Source organism: Lutra lutra, chromosome 14 (genome assembly GCF_902655055.1).
Source record: "Lutra lutra chromosome 14, mLutLut1.2, whole genome shotgun sequence".
Taxonomy (NCBI): domain Eukaryota; kingdom Metazoa; phylum Chordata; class Mammalia; order Carnivora; family Mustelidae; genus Lutra; species Lutra lutra.
This window is the reverse complement of record NC_062291.1, coordinates 21,582,051-21,596,149: the sequence shown is the minus strand read 5'-3', so window position 1 is coordinate 21,596,149 and position 14,099 is coordinate 21,582,051.

Here is a 14,099-nt window from a genome sequence, read left to right as displayed (position 1 = left end):
TTGTGATTATCTGTTTTGTGTGTGTTGAGTTTGAGGAGTTTTCTTTATAGATCTTGGATATCAGCCCTTTGTCTTTAGTGTCATTCATGAATATCATCATCCATTCCCTGCGTTGTCTCTTTGATTTGTTGACTGTTTCCTTTATTTTGCAGGAGCTTTTGATCTTGATGAAGTCCCAAAAGTTCATTTTTGCTTTTGTTTCCTTTGGCTTTGGAGGCGTGTCTTGAAAGAAGTTCCTGTGGCCCATGTTGAAGAGGTTTCTGCTTATGTTCTCCTCTGGGATTCTGATGGATTCCTGCCTCACATTGAGATCTTTTATCCATTTTAAGTTTATCTTTGTGTATGGTGTAAGAGAATGGTCAAGTTTCATTCTTCAATTCATAGCTGTCCAATTTTCCCAGCACCATTTATTGAAGAGACTGTCTTTTTACCACTGTATATTTTTTCCTACTTTGTTGCAGGTTATTTGACCACAGAGTTGCAGGTCCATATCTGAACTCTCTACTTGGTTCCACTGGTCTATGTGTCTGTTTTTGTGCCAGTACCGTGCTGTCTTGGTGATCACAGCTTTGTAGTAAAGCTTGAAATCAGGCAATGTGATGCCCCAGTTTTGTTTCTCTTTTTCAACATTTCCTTAGCGATTCAGGGTCTTTTCGGGTTCCATACAAATTTTAGGACTGTTTGCTCCAGCACTTTCAAAAATGCCGGTGGAATTTTGATTAGGATGGCATTGAAAGTATAGATTTCTCTGGGCAGTACATTTTAACAATGTTTATTCTTCTAAACCATAAGCATGGAATGCTTCTTCAATTTCTTTCATGAGTGTTCTGTAGTTCCTCAAGTACAGATCCTTTACCTCTTTGGTTAGGTTTACTCCCAGGTATCTTATGGTTCTTGGTGCTATAGTAAATGGAATTGGTTCTCTAATTTTACTTTCTATAGTTTCATTGTTAATATAAGAAAGCAACTGATTTCTGTGCATTGATTTTGTATCCTGCCACATTGCTGAATTGCTGTAAGAGTTCTAGTAGTTTGGGGGTGGAGTCTTTTGGGTTTTCCATGTAAAGTATCATGTCATCTGCGAAGAGAGAGAGTTTGACTTCTTCTTTGCCAATTTGAATATGTTTTATTTCTTTTTGTTGTCTGATTGCTGTTGCCAGGACTTCTAGTACTATGTTGAACAACAGTGGCAAGGATGAGCATCCTTGTCGTGTTCCTGATCTCAAAGGGAAGGCGGTCAGCTTTTCCCTGTTAAGAATGATATTCACTGTGGGTTTTTCATAGATAGATTTTATGAAGTTGAGGAATGTTCCCTCTATCCCCATGCTCTGAAGAGTTTTAATCAAGAATGGATGCTATATCTTGTCAAATACTTTTTCTGCATCAATTGAGAAGGCCGTGTGGTTCTTCTCTCTTCTCTTATTGATTTGTTCTATCACATTGATTGATTTGCGAATGTTGAACCACCCCTACATCCCATGGGTAGATCCCACCTGGTCACTGTGGATAATCTTCTAATGTGCTGCTGTATTCTATTAGCTAGGATCTTGTTGAGAATCTCGGCATCCATAATCATCAGGGATATTGGTCTGAAATTCTCCTTTTTGATGGAGTCTTTGCCTGGTTTGGGGATCAGGGCAATGCTGGCTTCATAGAAAGAGTCTGGAAGTTTTCCTTCTGTTTTTATTTTTTGAAACAGCTTCAGGAGAATAGGTATTATTTCTTCTTTGAATGTTTGGTAGAATTCCCAAGGGAATCCATCAGGCTCTTATTTTGGGGGAGATTTTTGATCACTATTTCAATCTTGTTACTAGATATTGGTCTATTCAGGTTGTCAATTTCTTCCTGTTTCAGTCTTGGAAGTTTATAGGTTTCCAGGAATGCATCCATTTCTTCTAGGTTGCTTAACTTATTGGCATATAGCTGTTGATGATAATTTCTGGTGATTTCTGGTATGATAATTTCTGGTTGATGATAATTTCTGGTGTTTCTATTTCCTTGGTGTTAGTCATGATCTTTTCTTTTTTTCATAATTTTATTAATTTGGGTTCTCTCTCTTTTCTTTTGGACTAGTATGGCCAGTGCTTATTAATTCTTTCAAAGAATAAGCTTCTAGTTCATTGATGTGTTCTACTGTATCTCTTGTTTCTAAATCATTAACTTCTGCTTTAATCTTAATTATTTCCCTTCTTGTGTGTGGGGTTGGCTTCATTTGCTGTTGATTTTCCAGTTCTTTAAGGTGTAAAGAGAGTTGGTGAATTTAGGATTTTTCAATTTTTTTGAGTGAGGCTTGGATGGCTATGTATTTCCATACATCCATTCAATACATCCAAGGGGATGTATTTTCCCCTTAGGATCACCTTTGCCGTATCCCATAGGTTTTGGACTGATGTGTCTTCATTCTCATTGGTTTCCATGAATTTTTAAAGTTCTTCTTTGATTTCCTGGTTGATCCAAACATTCTTGAGCAGGATGGTCTTTAACTTCCAAGTGTTTGCATTCCTTCAAAACTTCTTCTTGTGGTTGAGTTCCAGTTTCAAAATATTGTGGTCTGAGAATATGCCGGGAATAATCTGTCTCTTGGTATTGGTTGAGCCCTGATTTGTGACCCAGTATGTGGTCTATTCTGGAGAAAGTTCCATGTGCGCTTGAGAAGAATGAGTATTCTGTTTTTTTTTTTTTTTTTTTTTTTTTAGGGTGGAATGTTCTGTATATATCTATGAGGTCCATCTGGTCTAATGTGTCATTCAAAGCTCTTGTTTTTTTATTGATTTTCTGCTTGGATGATCATCTACTACTGAGAGTGACACATTAAGATCCCCTACAATTAATGTATTCATATCAATATCATTCATATCAATATTCATATTAATATGACTCTTTATTTATTTTGATTAACAGTTGAAGTATGTATTTGGCTGCTCCCTATTGGGGGCATAAATATTTACAATTATTAGATCTTCTTGGTGGATAGACCCTTTAAGAATGATGTAGTGTCCTTCTGTATCTCTGACTACATTCTTTAGCTTAAAATCTAATTTATTTGACATGAGAATCACCACCCCAGATTTCTTTTGGGGCCTGTTGGCATGAAAGATGGTTCTCCATCCCTTCACTTTCAGTCTGGATGTATTTTTAGGTTCCAAATGCATCTCTTGTAGACAGCATATGGACGGGTCCTGTCGTTTCATCCAGTCTGCAATCCTGTGCCATTTTATGGGAGTATTTAGGCCATTCACATTGAGGGTGATCATTGGAAGATAAGTTTTCATCGACATTATGTTGCCTGGGAAGTCCTTGTTTCTATATATTGTCTCTGTAAATTTCTGTCCTATGTCACTCTTGGGTTCTTTCTTCTTTTATAGAACCCCCTTAATATTTCTTGCTGTGCTGGCTTGGTGGTCACATACTCTTTTAAACTTTGCCAGTCCTGGAAGCTCTTTATCTCTCCATCTATTTTGAACGTCACCTTTGTTGGATAAATTATTCTTGGCTGCATGTTCTTCTCATTTAGTGCCCTAAATATGTCTTCCCAGCCCTTTCTGGCTTCCACCTACTGTGGACAAGTCTGATGTTATTCTGATGGTCTTTCCTCTGTACATAAGGAATCTCTTGCCCCTAGCTGCGCTCAAGACCTCCTGTCTGAAATTATGATTCGTGAATCTCACAATTAAGTATCTGGATGTCTTTCTAGACTCATTGATGTTGGGGGAGCGTGTCCTTTCTGCCTCTAGGACACGAACACTTGATCCATTTCCCAGATTGGGAAAAATTTTCATCCAGAATTTGTTCAACTATATCTTCTAATCTTCTCTCTTTCTCCACCCCCTCAGAGATCCCAATAATTCTGACGTTGGAATTTTCATGGAGTCATTTATTTCCCTAGTTATGTTTTCATGGCTTCTAAGCTGTTTGTTCCAGGCCTCCTTCTGATCCTCTTTTTCTATCAGTTTGTCTTCTAGATCACTAAATCTATCTTCTACCTTGGTTACCCGAGCTTTTAGAGTATTTAGATTAGATTGGATATCATTGATAGCCTTTTTTAACTTCTGCCAGATCAGCTCTCACTTCTGCCCTTTAGTGATTATATGTTGTCACTAATGGTCTTCTCCAACCGAGCCATTGCCTGGATAATTGTTATCCTGAATTCCCTTTCCAACATACTGTTTATGTCCATTTCCAATAGTTCTGTGGCAGAGGGCATGGTCTCTGAATTTTTCCTCTGTTAGGTATTCCTCCTCCTAGTCATTTTGGTGAGAGGTGGTTGAATATATCCACCACCATCCAGGCAAATTGCACCCTCTCCACTGATGTCTTCTGTTCCTGTAGAGATCCAGAAGTGTATAATCTTACATCTCAGGCTGATTATATGAGTCTTCAGAGTGTTCTGGTAGATATTTAGCTCACTTTAGGGGACTGGTTGAAACAGGGGCTCCTACTTCTCCACCATCTTGCCCCTCATCTACAAATTGTTTTATGATACACTTTAGATGATTAAATAACCAAAGACTGATGAGGACAGGCATAAAAACAAAAGTCAAAACTCTAGTGCTAAAATCAATGGTAGCAGATAGCCAAAAATATTCTTTTCTCAATTTGCAGCTAAAGAAATTGATGCCTAAAGAATTTAGAAGAATTGATTGGAATGCCATATCCCATGATAAGAAACTTAGAATCATCAATATTAAATATGAAAAATTACCAGGTCCAGTCCCTTTACTTTACAGATTAAGAAATTGAGACCAAAAACTCAAAGAAAAATAAAGTTCTACAAATAAACACTTAAATTTTATGAAAAAGCTGATTTTCAGTAAAGAATCATCCATAGAAACCATTCATTTTTGTCTTAAATTATTTTCACTTCAACTTTTCACTGAAACTTTTTGGCCAAAAACTACATAGCCATGTTATGGAACAGTATATTTTACAGATTAGTTTGCACTTAAGTGAACATTCTAAAATCATATAAATTTTCCTTGCAATGTCAAGCTAAAAAAAGCAGCAGAGTATTAGATATTCTATTTCAAAGCTTTTAGATTTGGTTCTAGGAGAAGCCTTTTTGAAATAAATGTAAATGATGTAATAAAGGAAGATGTGCATACTATATATAATGCCAATGTTTTTTCAGATTAATAATAATGTCTATCACTTATTGAGTATTTATAAATTGCTGAACACTGTGAACTAGCTCATTTGGTTTTCACCACAATCCTATGAAATAGATACAAATATTATCTCCACTTTAGGGCCCCTGGGTGGCTCAGTGAGTTAACCATCTGCCTTCAGCTTGGGTCCTGAGATGGAGTCCCACATTGGGCTCTCTGCTCAGCAGGGAGTTGGCTTCTCCTTCTCACTCTCCCTCCTTGTCCTGCCCCTCCCAAATAAATAAATAAAATCTTTTTAAAAATTAAAAAAATAAAAAACAAACAAAAATATTATCTCCACTTTAAAGAAGATAATAACTAAGGACTCAGTAGGGTGTGGTTTTGACCCAAAGACAGAGACATCTGACAAAGATGATGTTCTTAACCATCATATGGGACTTTCTCGCCAATCTAGGACTATCTGGTTATATGTAGGTTCTATAAAATATTAGAAGTCAAAGGAATCTAAGGCTCATTGATGCTGGTCGTTTTCACATGTAAAACAATAGAAACCATCTTTCAAATAAGCTTGAATGCAAAAAGCCCTTACAGAAAAGTAACAACGGTGTTGTCAGAGTTGAGGAAGGACAGGATTCCCAGTAGCTCAAACTTTTTCTTCATTAATTTCAGGTTTCTAAATTTTCAGAGAAGTATTGATCTCATTATCTCTCTGTCTCTCTCCCCCAACACACACACATTTATACCTAGGGATAAATTAAACCTATAGATCCAAAATGACTTACCCAAGTTCCACAACTCAAAGCATCAAGTTATGTTCAGGCTTTTATTGCTTTCCCACCAAAAGAGGAGGGGTTTTGTGTTTTCCAGGAGTCAAGAGCCGAGGCTATCTAGTTGCCAGAAGGCATCTTACTATTCTTTTACTGTTTCAATAATATAGACTTCTGATTAAAAATATTCTGAAAAGTAAAAATTTTCATTTAGGTTTCAATACTCCAATGCTGGAAAATAATAGAGAAAACATGGGTCATTGAAAAGAGAATAGAATGAATTGAAATAGAAGAAGAAAGTTAAGCAGCAGGCAGGAGAGTAGATGAAAATGAACTTTCCCAGGCATTTACCTGAATTCTAACATTGCCTAACTCTCAACTTTGCCAAAAAAAAAAACCTGCCAGTACTATGTTGAAACTACCACCCATGGAGATATTTAAACACTAGCCTCACAGCTCCTACAGTTGTCCAAGTTCCAAGGCACATGTTAATTGAGCTTTTGATCTACAAGACCAATATTTTACCTTGTCATCCAAGATACCTGGACTAACACTCACCCGTAAATTTATTCCCATGACCCCCTGGGACTGAGAAAAATGGAGTGTTTTGCAAAAGACAATAGAATAAGCATGTGCAAAATTGTATCTTCCTGATTTTTTTTTTTCTGATGGGCTGAATAAAAGTCCTGGCAATGTGACTTTTAGATCCAGCTAGAAATGAAGTCTATGAAGCCATAAAAGCATCCAACCTCAGGGATGTGAGAACTGGCTCTGCTTCCAACACTACATTCAGTGACAAGGTAAATTCCACCAATGCCATTTATATGCTAAAGCTCACCATCAAATGAGAAGAAAAAGATGCCAGAAATGAAGGCCAATGGAGATTGAAAGTGACCCTTCCTGGGCAGCTTGTGTGGCAAGAAGGGTTCATAGCAGGAAAAGCCTAGAATATCAAAGGAAGGACCAGGCTGCTAAATCTGCAGAGATGTCAATGGGCAAGTACATGGCACACATTCCACCACACCCTCAACCTCCTGTCATAGCTGATAGTACTGGTTGAACACAGCCCCTTCCACTCTAGTCAGGAAATGCTTCTCAACGAGCAGTCTGAAGAGCCAAGACAAATCATTTCGACTTGGCTCTCAGTATGAAATTTCATTGCTATGTTGGATTCAGTGCTGTGGTTATGGGATTGCAAGACAGTCATTCAGTTGGACACAATCTGTTTACCCCTCTTTCAGGAGAGGTAAGACTGAGAGGAAAGGAAATAAATATCCTACTCATTATTTGTCAGCTGTTCCCTTGGGGATCCTTGTGTTTTTCTGCAGCAAAACTGAAGGGGAATCAACTTGAATCTATTCCAGGTTCAGAATGTGGTAGTGAACTGTGACCATCCAGAACTATCAGTATGTACCTGCTCATGGCCCTACACCGGACTTCAAGAGACTTGGGCTTTAATCCTCATTATTTCACTAATTCTATAACTTTAGGCAAGTCTCTTAATTTTTCTGGGCCTAATTTCCTCGTCTGTGAAAACTGGGAACAGACTGATTTGGATTATACAAATTTTCAGATTCCTCCTAACTCTAAATGTCCATAACTTAAAGGAAGTGCTCACTTACTCAGTTCAGGAACAGGCAATTTTTAGTTAGAAAAGTTTCTTTCGAAGAAGAATGAATAGAATCAAAGAACTGGAAGATTGTCAAATTCAATTTGGTAGAAATAGTGGCACATAAAGGTATAGGTTAATCAAAGTCAGTGTCACAAACAAGTGAAGAATATAGACCCTGAAATCAGATCCCCTGGATTCCAAGCCAACAGGGACACTTATTACCTTTACGACATGTGTATTAGTTACCTCTTGCCATGTAACAGGTTACTCTAAAATTAACAGTTTAAAACAATAAACATTATCTGTGGATTTCTGTGGATCAGGAACCCAAATATAAATTATCTGGGTGCCTCTGGCTCAAAAATCTCTCACAAACTACAATCGGTGTCAGCTGCGTTTGTAGTCTCATTCAAAGTCTAAACAAAGGGATGATCCACTTCCAAGTCATTCACACAGCTGTTAGCAGGATCTAGTTCTTCTAGGGCTGTTGGGTGAAGGACCTCAGTTCTTTGCTGGCTATTGGCTGGGGGTCTTCCCTCAATTCCTTCCACATGGGCCTCTACGGTAACACAACATGGCAGCTGGCTTCCATCAGAAAGAACAAGCAAGAAAGAAAGAGAGAAAGGGTGCCCAAACCACAATCATTTTCATGGGCTAATCTCAGAAGTGACATATCATCACATTTTCTACACTCTGTTCATTAGAAGAAAGTCGCTTGGTCCCGCCCATATATGAGGGGAGGGGATTATCCTAGGACACGATTATCAGGAAGAAAGGATCATTAGTGCCATTTTGCAAGCTACCTACTCCAACCTGGGACCAACTATTTTAACTTTTCACATCTGTTATTCTTTATTTAAAATGGTTATAAAGTAGCTACATCCAAAGATTGTTGTAAAGACTATGAACATGTTATAAAACATTTAATTCATTCAGTAATCCAGAATGTAGTATGCTCTCAATAAATGATGGATATTATTTTTTAATAATTGTTTTGTGCATAACTAGAGAAATTGAGAAATCTCCTTGAGGAGGGAAAACAGAGTCCTACACCTGAAACAGATAAATAAAGGAAAATTGAGGTGGAGTTAGTATATTTTCTAAAACTCCCTGAATCTTCCCCCTCCAAAAATACTCCAGACATAACAACTAGTTAGCAAAACCAAAAACCCACCAAGAATGTACACAAGAAAAGTAGATTACTACATATCCTCACAGACCTCATAGAGGCTAGTGGGGACAGTATCAGAAGAACTCCAAAACTGCCATCAATTACTCCTTAGAGAGCACATAAAGTTAATCTGAAACTAGCTTAGACTAAGTGGGAGCCCCACAGGATCCAATGTGTAGGTCAGGGCAGAAGGATGGCTGGTGCTGAAGACGTCTGGACCCTGTGAACTCTCAAACTCATAAACCAAAGCTCTCTCCCAAGTTGAATTCCTAATTGAGTAGAAACTCCCGGAAATAGGATCAGATTAAGTAGGACAGAAAAATAGTAACTAAGGAAAAAGAAGTTCAGAATTTAAGTAAAGAAGAAAACAGAGGAAGCAAATCTTGGAAGTATGGGGGTCCTATATATTTATTTATTTATTTGTTGGTTTGTTTATTTATTTATTTAAAAAGAGATTTTATTTATTTGACAAAGACAGCAAGAGACCACAAGCAGGGGGAGCAGTAAAAGGAGAGAGAGAAGCATGCTCCCTTCCAAGCAGGGACCCCAATGGAGGGCTCGATCCCAGGACCCTGGGACCATGATCCAAGCCAAAGTCAGCAGCTTAACCATCTGAGCCACCCAGGTGCCCCAAGGAATCATATATTTTTAACTCTTTGCTAAAGAAATCTATTTTCACTTAAAAGTAAGCAACAGAAATACACTGAGGTTGAATTATGAAAAAGAAAAAAGTCAAATAATGTAGTAGATATCCCAAGAGAGCATGAAAACAGGCCAGAAAGACAATCATTCCAACTTAAAATTTCAGAACAAGCAAAAAGAAATGTTTTAAATAATAGAAGTTATGAAAGAAGAAATACTCAGAATTGGAAAAAAATTTACTATAAATGGCAAAGGAAAGGTTTGAAAAAGAGGATAAAGAACTCAGGAAGGAATTAAACAAGTTTAAATTAAGAAGTTAACATTACTTCTTTAGAAGTAATTCTCCATTAGAAGAAACTAAGGTGAAAACAAACATGGTGGAAAATAACTGAAGAGATATAGAAGATGGAAGAACAAAAATATTTTAAGGCAAAATGAAATTTTAAGAAATATTTTTAAAAAAGATTTTAGAGACTGTGATAGAGATAGAATATAAGCAGGGGGACTTCCATATAATAGGAGTCTCTGAAGAAGAAAATCAAAGCAATGGGACAGAACAAACACTAAAAACTGTAAGAAAACTTCCATGAAAAAAAGGTGACATAAATCATATTTTATGAAAACTTCTTAAACCTAGAAAAATCAACCTAAAGTTGCCAACTCAGAAACACATTATAATAAAAGGTATTAGATTTTAAGTAAAAAGGAAAAAATCCTTTGGACTTCCAGACACAAAGAACAAGTCATTTATAATAATATGATTGTCATTGGTCTTTCCAACAGCAACACTTTATGCCACAGGACAATGGAATAACACACTTAAATATTCAGAAAGAGAAAAATTAAGGTATTCCACGTAAAAAAAAGGGAAACTCCCACATGATGGGTTGAAATCCAGCTAACCTTGTTTACTAGTACAAAAAGTCTACAGATACACTGTTATGAATAGACTTAGGAAATACTGATTGCTCCCATGAACCTTTCTTACAGAAGCTTTCAGCACACAAAATGATTTGAGAGATATCCAACATATGGACTGAACATTAAATATATATTATTTGTAGAGCTAAGTCTAAATGATATTATTTAAAAAGGAGATAGTGTAGCATACAACGTCTGTACATAATGACAAAGTAGATATAGTACAAGCGAAAGAAAGGAGGAAGAATCAGGAGAGTGTATGAAAAATAGAAAAACCTGAGGGGGGAAAAAAAGAAAAAGAAAAGGAACAAGTCACTAACAAGACCATACACAATCATCACTCTCATCCTTGCAGGCATTAATTAAGTTAGCAAAGTCATCTTTCATTAGCAGAAATCACTGATAAGAATGCAAGAATTGTTCTAAGCCCTTTACCTTCGATAGCTCTGTATTCTGCATTATGAAAAAGAAATTTTAGATATAAAAAATTTCAGAAGGAAGAAGTTTCTATGGTCTTTCTTAAAGTGTAGTCCAAGGCCATCTATATTAGAATCACTTGGTGTGCTTGTTGAAAAATGCAAATTTATGGAACTTTTCCCAAACCAACTGAATCTGAATTTCACAGTGGGAGATGGAGGGAGAACGCTTGAAAATATACATATTAACATGTTTTCCAGAAGGCTCAGAAGTCATTTGAAAATCACTATTCTAAATTCTTACTCCAATAAAACTTAATCTCTATGTCCAGGTATAATTCTTTCCTCTAAAGCCAGGTCTTGTTAGCTAGCTCAAATTACAATGGAATATAACCATTATATGTCTTTCACTGAAATAATAAAGTATCTAATTACATATTCCTTTTTTTAATAAAAAGAGAAATTAAACCCTTCGATGATATTTTTCCCCTTAAAAATCACAAGGAAAACTCTGAGACCCATCCTTCAATTCATGCTCAAATACATTGTTCAAAAATCCAAACTACCCAAACCCTACATATTTGTGATTGAATTCCTCCCTCAAATATGCTTCACTTGCTGCCATACTTTCACTCCAAGCCAAATTCTACCATCAGTTATACAGTTCAATATTCTCTGATTATGGCACATACTTTGTGAAGACAAATGGAGTCTGTAATTCCTATATTAAAATTGCTTTTGTACAGTATAATTTGCATTTTATAAGGCCAAAGAAAAATGGCTAAAATAACATTCAAAGGGAACATGTGATTAGCTAAAATAAAAATGAAATAGTGTATTATAAAAGTTCGAGATCAGATATACAAAAGCTTAGTTTAACCTTGGCTAATTTTTTCAATGCCAACAAATATAATACAGAAATTTCTCAAACAAACAATTGAAAAAACTTGCTCTTCTTGGCAAAGATTTTTATATTTCTGAATTCTTTCTTCCTTTTGGCCATGATACCACTGTGGTTTTGTTCTTACTCTTTCATTGGTACAGTATCTCTGATATTTCCACATACAATATCTGACCCACAAAGTAAAAAGAAGAATCAATGAAGGCTATTTACCTATCTTCACTATCCACTTGATAGATATACTCTCAATAAGTCACTTCCTCAGTGGACACTTTCTTAAGCATACCCATCCCAAAGACAGAATTGACCATTCCTCTAAGTGTGTTCATGACACCATCTACCTGATTGTGTCATGGGATCTTTGCTAAATCAGTTACTGTATACAGAGCCATCTTCCTCTATTAGATCCAAGTCCCTTGAGTGCAGGGTCTATCTCTTTATCTTTATATCCTCCCCACTTAACAAAGTAGAGACACTGAAGGCATTAAATAAAGTGAATGAATTAATGTTCTACTTTCAATAAAACTGAATAAAAAAATAAAAAAGATAAAATAACCAAGAGTTCTGCTCAAGCACAAAGTAATCAATAGGATTTTTTTCTTGCCCTATTTCTCAAGTGACTGGTTGTGTTCATGGACTTTAAAAAGAAAGAGTGTGCACACTTGCACCCAAGCAGACTGAAGCACAGAGGGCGAGGAATTGGAGAGAATTTCAAGCAGACTCCCTGCTGAGTAGGGAGCTCAACACAAGGATTGATCCTGACACTGAGATCATGAACCCAGCAGAAATCAAGAGTCTGGTGCCCAAACAACTGAGTCACACAGGCACCCCTGTTTTCATGGGCTTTAAAAAAAGAGCTATTTCAAGGAAGGAGCTAAATAACACAAGAAAAGAAAAGAGAAATATCCTTTTGGTGTATGATGCCTATTTACACTTTATGGCCATTTACTACCAGCTTATGCTGGTTTTAAATATGTGTGGTAGAATGCAGAGTTGGGTGAAATCTTCAAATTGCCAAGCCAAATAATGCAAACTTTCCCCTAATTTATTTAAAAATAATAAATTGAGGGGTACCTGAGTGGCTCTGTCATTTAAGCATCTGCCTTCAGTCAGGTCATGATCACAGGGTTCTTGGATCGAGCCCCACATTGACCTCCATGCGCAGTGGAGAATCTGTTTCTCCTTCTGCCTCTCCCCCCGGTTCGTGCTCTCTTCTTTTCTCTCTCTCTGTTAAATAAATAAATTAAATATTTTTAAAAATAAAAATAAAAAAATAAACTGACAAATAATTTCTTTCCTAAGTTTTTCTGTCAAAAATGTGTTTGTTGTTTTTTTTTTTCAAATTTTAGGACTTTTTTTTTAAGATTTTATTTATTTATTTATTTGACAGAGAGAGATCACGAGTAGACAGAGAGGCAGGCAGAGAGAGAGAGGGAAGCAGGCTCCCTGCTGAGCAGAGAGCCCGATGCGGGACTCGATCCCAGGACTCTGAGAGCATGACCTGAGCCGAAGGCAGCGGCTTAACCCACTGAGCCATCCAGGCGCCCCCAAAAATGTTTTTAAAATAATTTTGGAAACTACTGCTATTGGCTTATTGACAAGTCAGTTAGATTTACTTATTAAGCATAGATTAGTGGGGAACTCTATTACCATGAACTTATGTTTACTTAGTTAGACAGCTTGTCTATTTCATAGGCTTCTTTGCTTGTGCTTATAAATAACTCCTAACCAGAGAAACAGGAATGTCCAGATCTGCTTATCACCCAGTAACTACAAAATGGGAATCACATTTATATCCAAGCACTCTGTGCTGGATTAACCTATTTTCTCTCAGCTACAAACCCACCTTTTTCTATTCTACTCCAGAAACCTGAGATCTGGCCTCTGCAAATGCCATTCTCTTTCGAGAGAGCATTTCCTGTGAGATTTTGCAAATGGAAACAACAGAAGGAGATATGAAGGCTGGAGAAGGAAGAAGAGATTTGCTCCTTCCCTTGTGCCCCTTAATCCTGTCATTGCTACCCTAGCAATGTCCTTTGGCCCCAGCAGCAAAGCATAATTCTAGTTTTGAGCTTCTTTCATCACTGCTGGAACCAGCCTCATACTCAGAATTACCTTATACTCATACCCAGCCTCATACTCAGAGCAAGTGATGGCACCTCCTCTGTGGAAGTCTAGTTCCAGCATCTCAGGGACCCTCCAAGCTTGCAGGTTTGCTAATCTAACTCTTCCCTCTGTTCTCCCAGCCACAGGCGTCACAGTTGCTACCTGCATGTATTCACTTGTTTCACTTTAACATTCCCTTTTTGCTTAAATCTGATACTGTTAATCAGTCTTCTTTATTAAATGCTTTATTAAAAATTATTAGTGTGCTTTTTGTTTTCTTGAATGGGCTTTGATGCTTTGTTTGATTGTGGTTGTGAATGTATATTTCATGCATAAATGGACAAGGATATCTGGTCTCCCTTCAGCAGATTGTGATGTAAATGGGGCTCACATTTATAAATAAGCACTTCTTTCCTGCTAAGGATGTTTACAAACCTTATTTGGACATTTACAGTAAC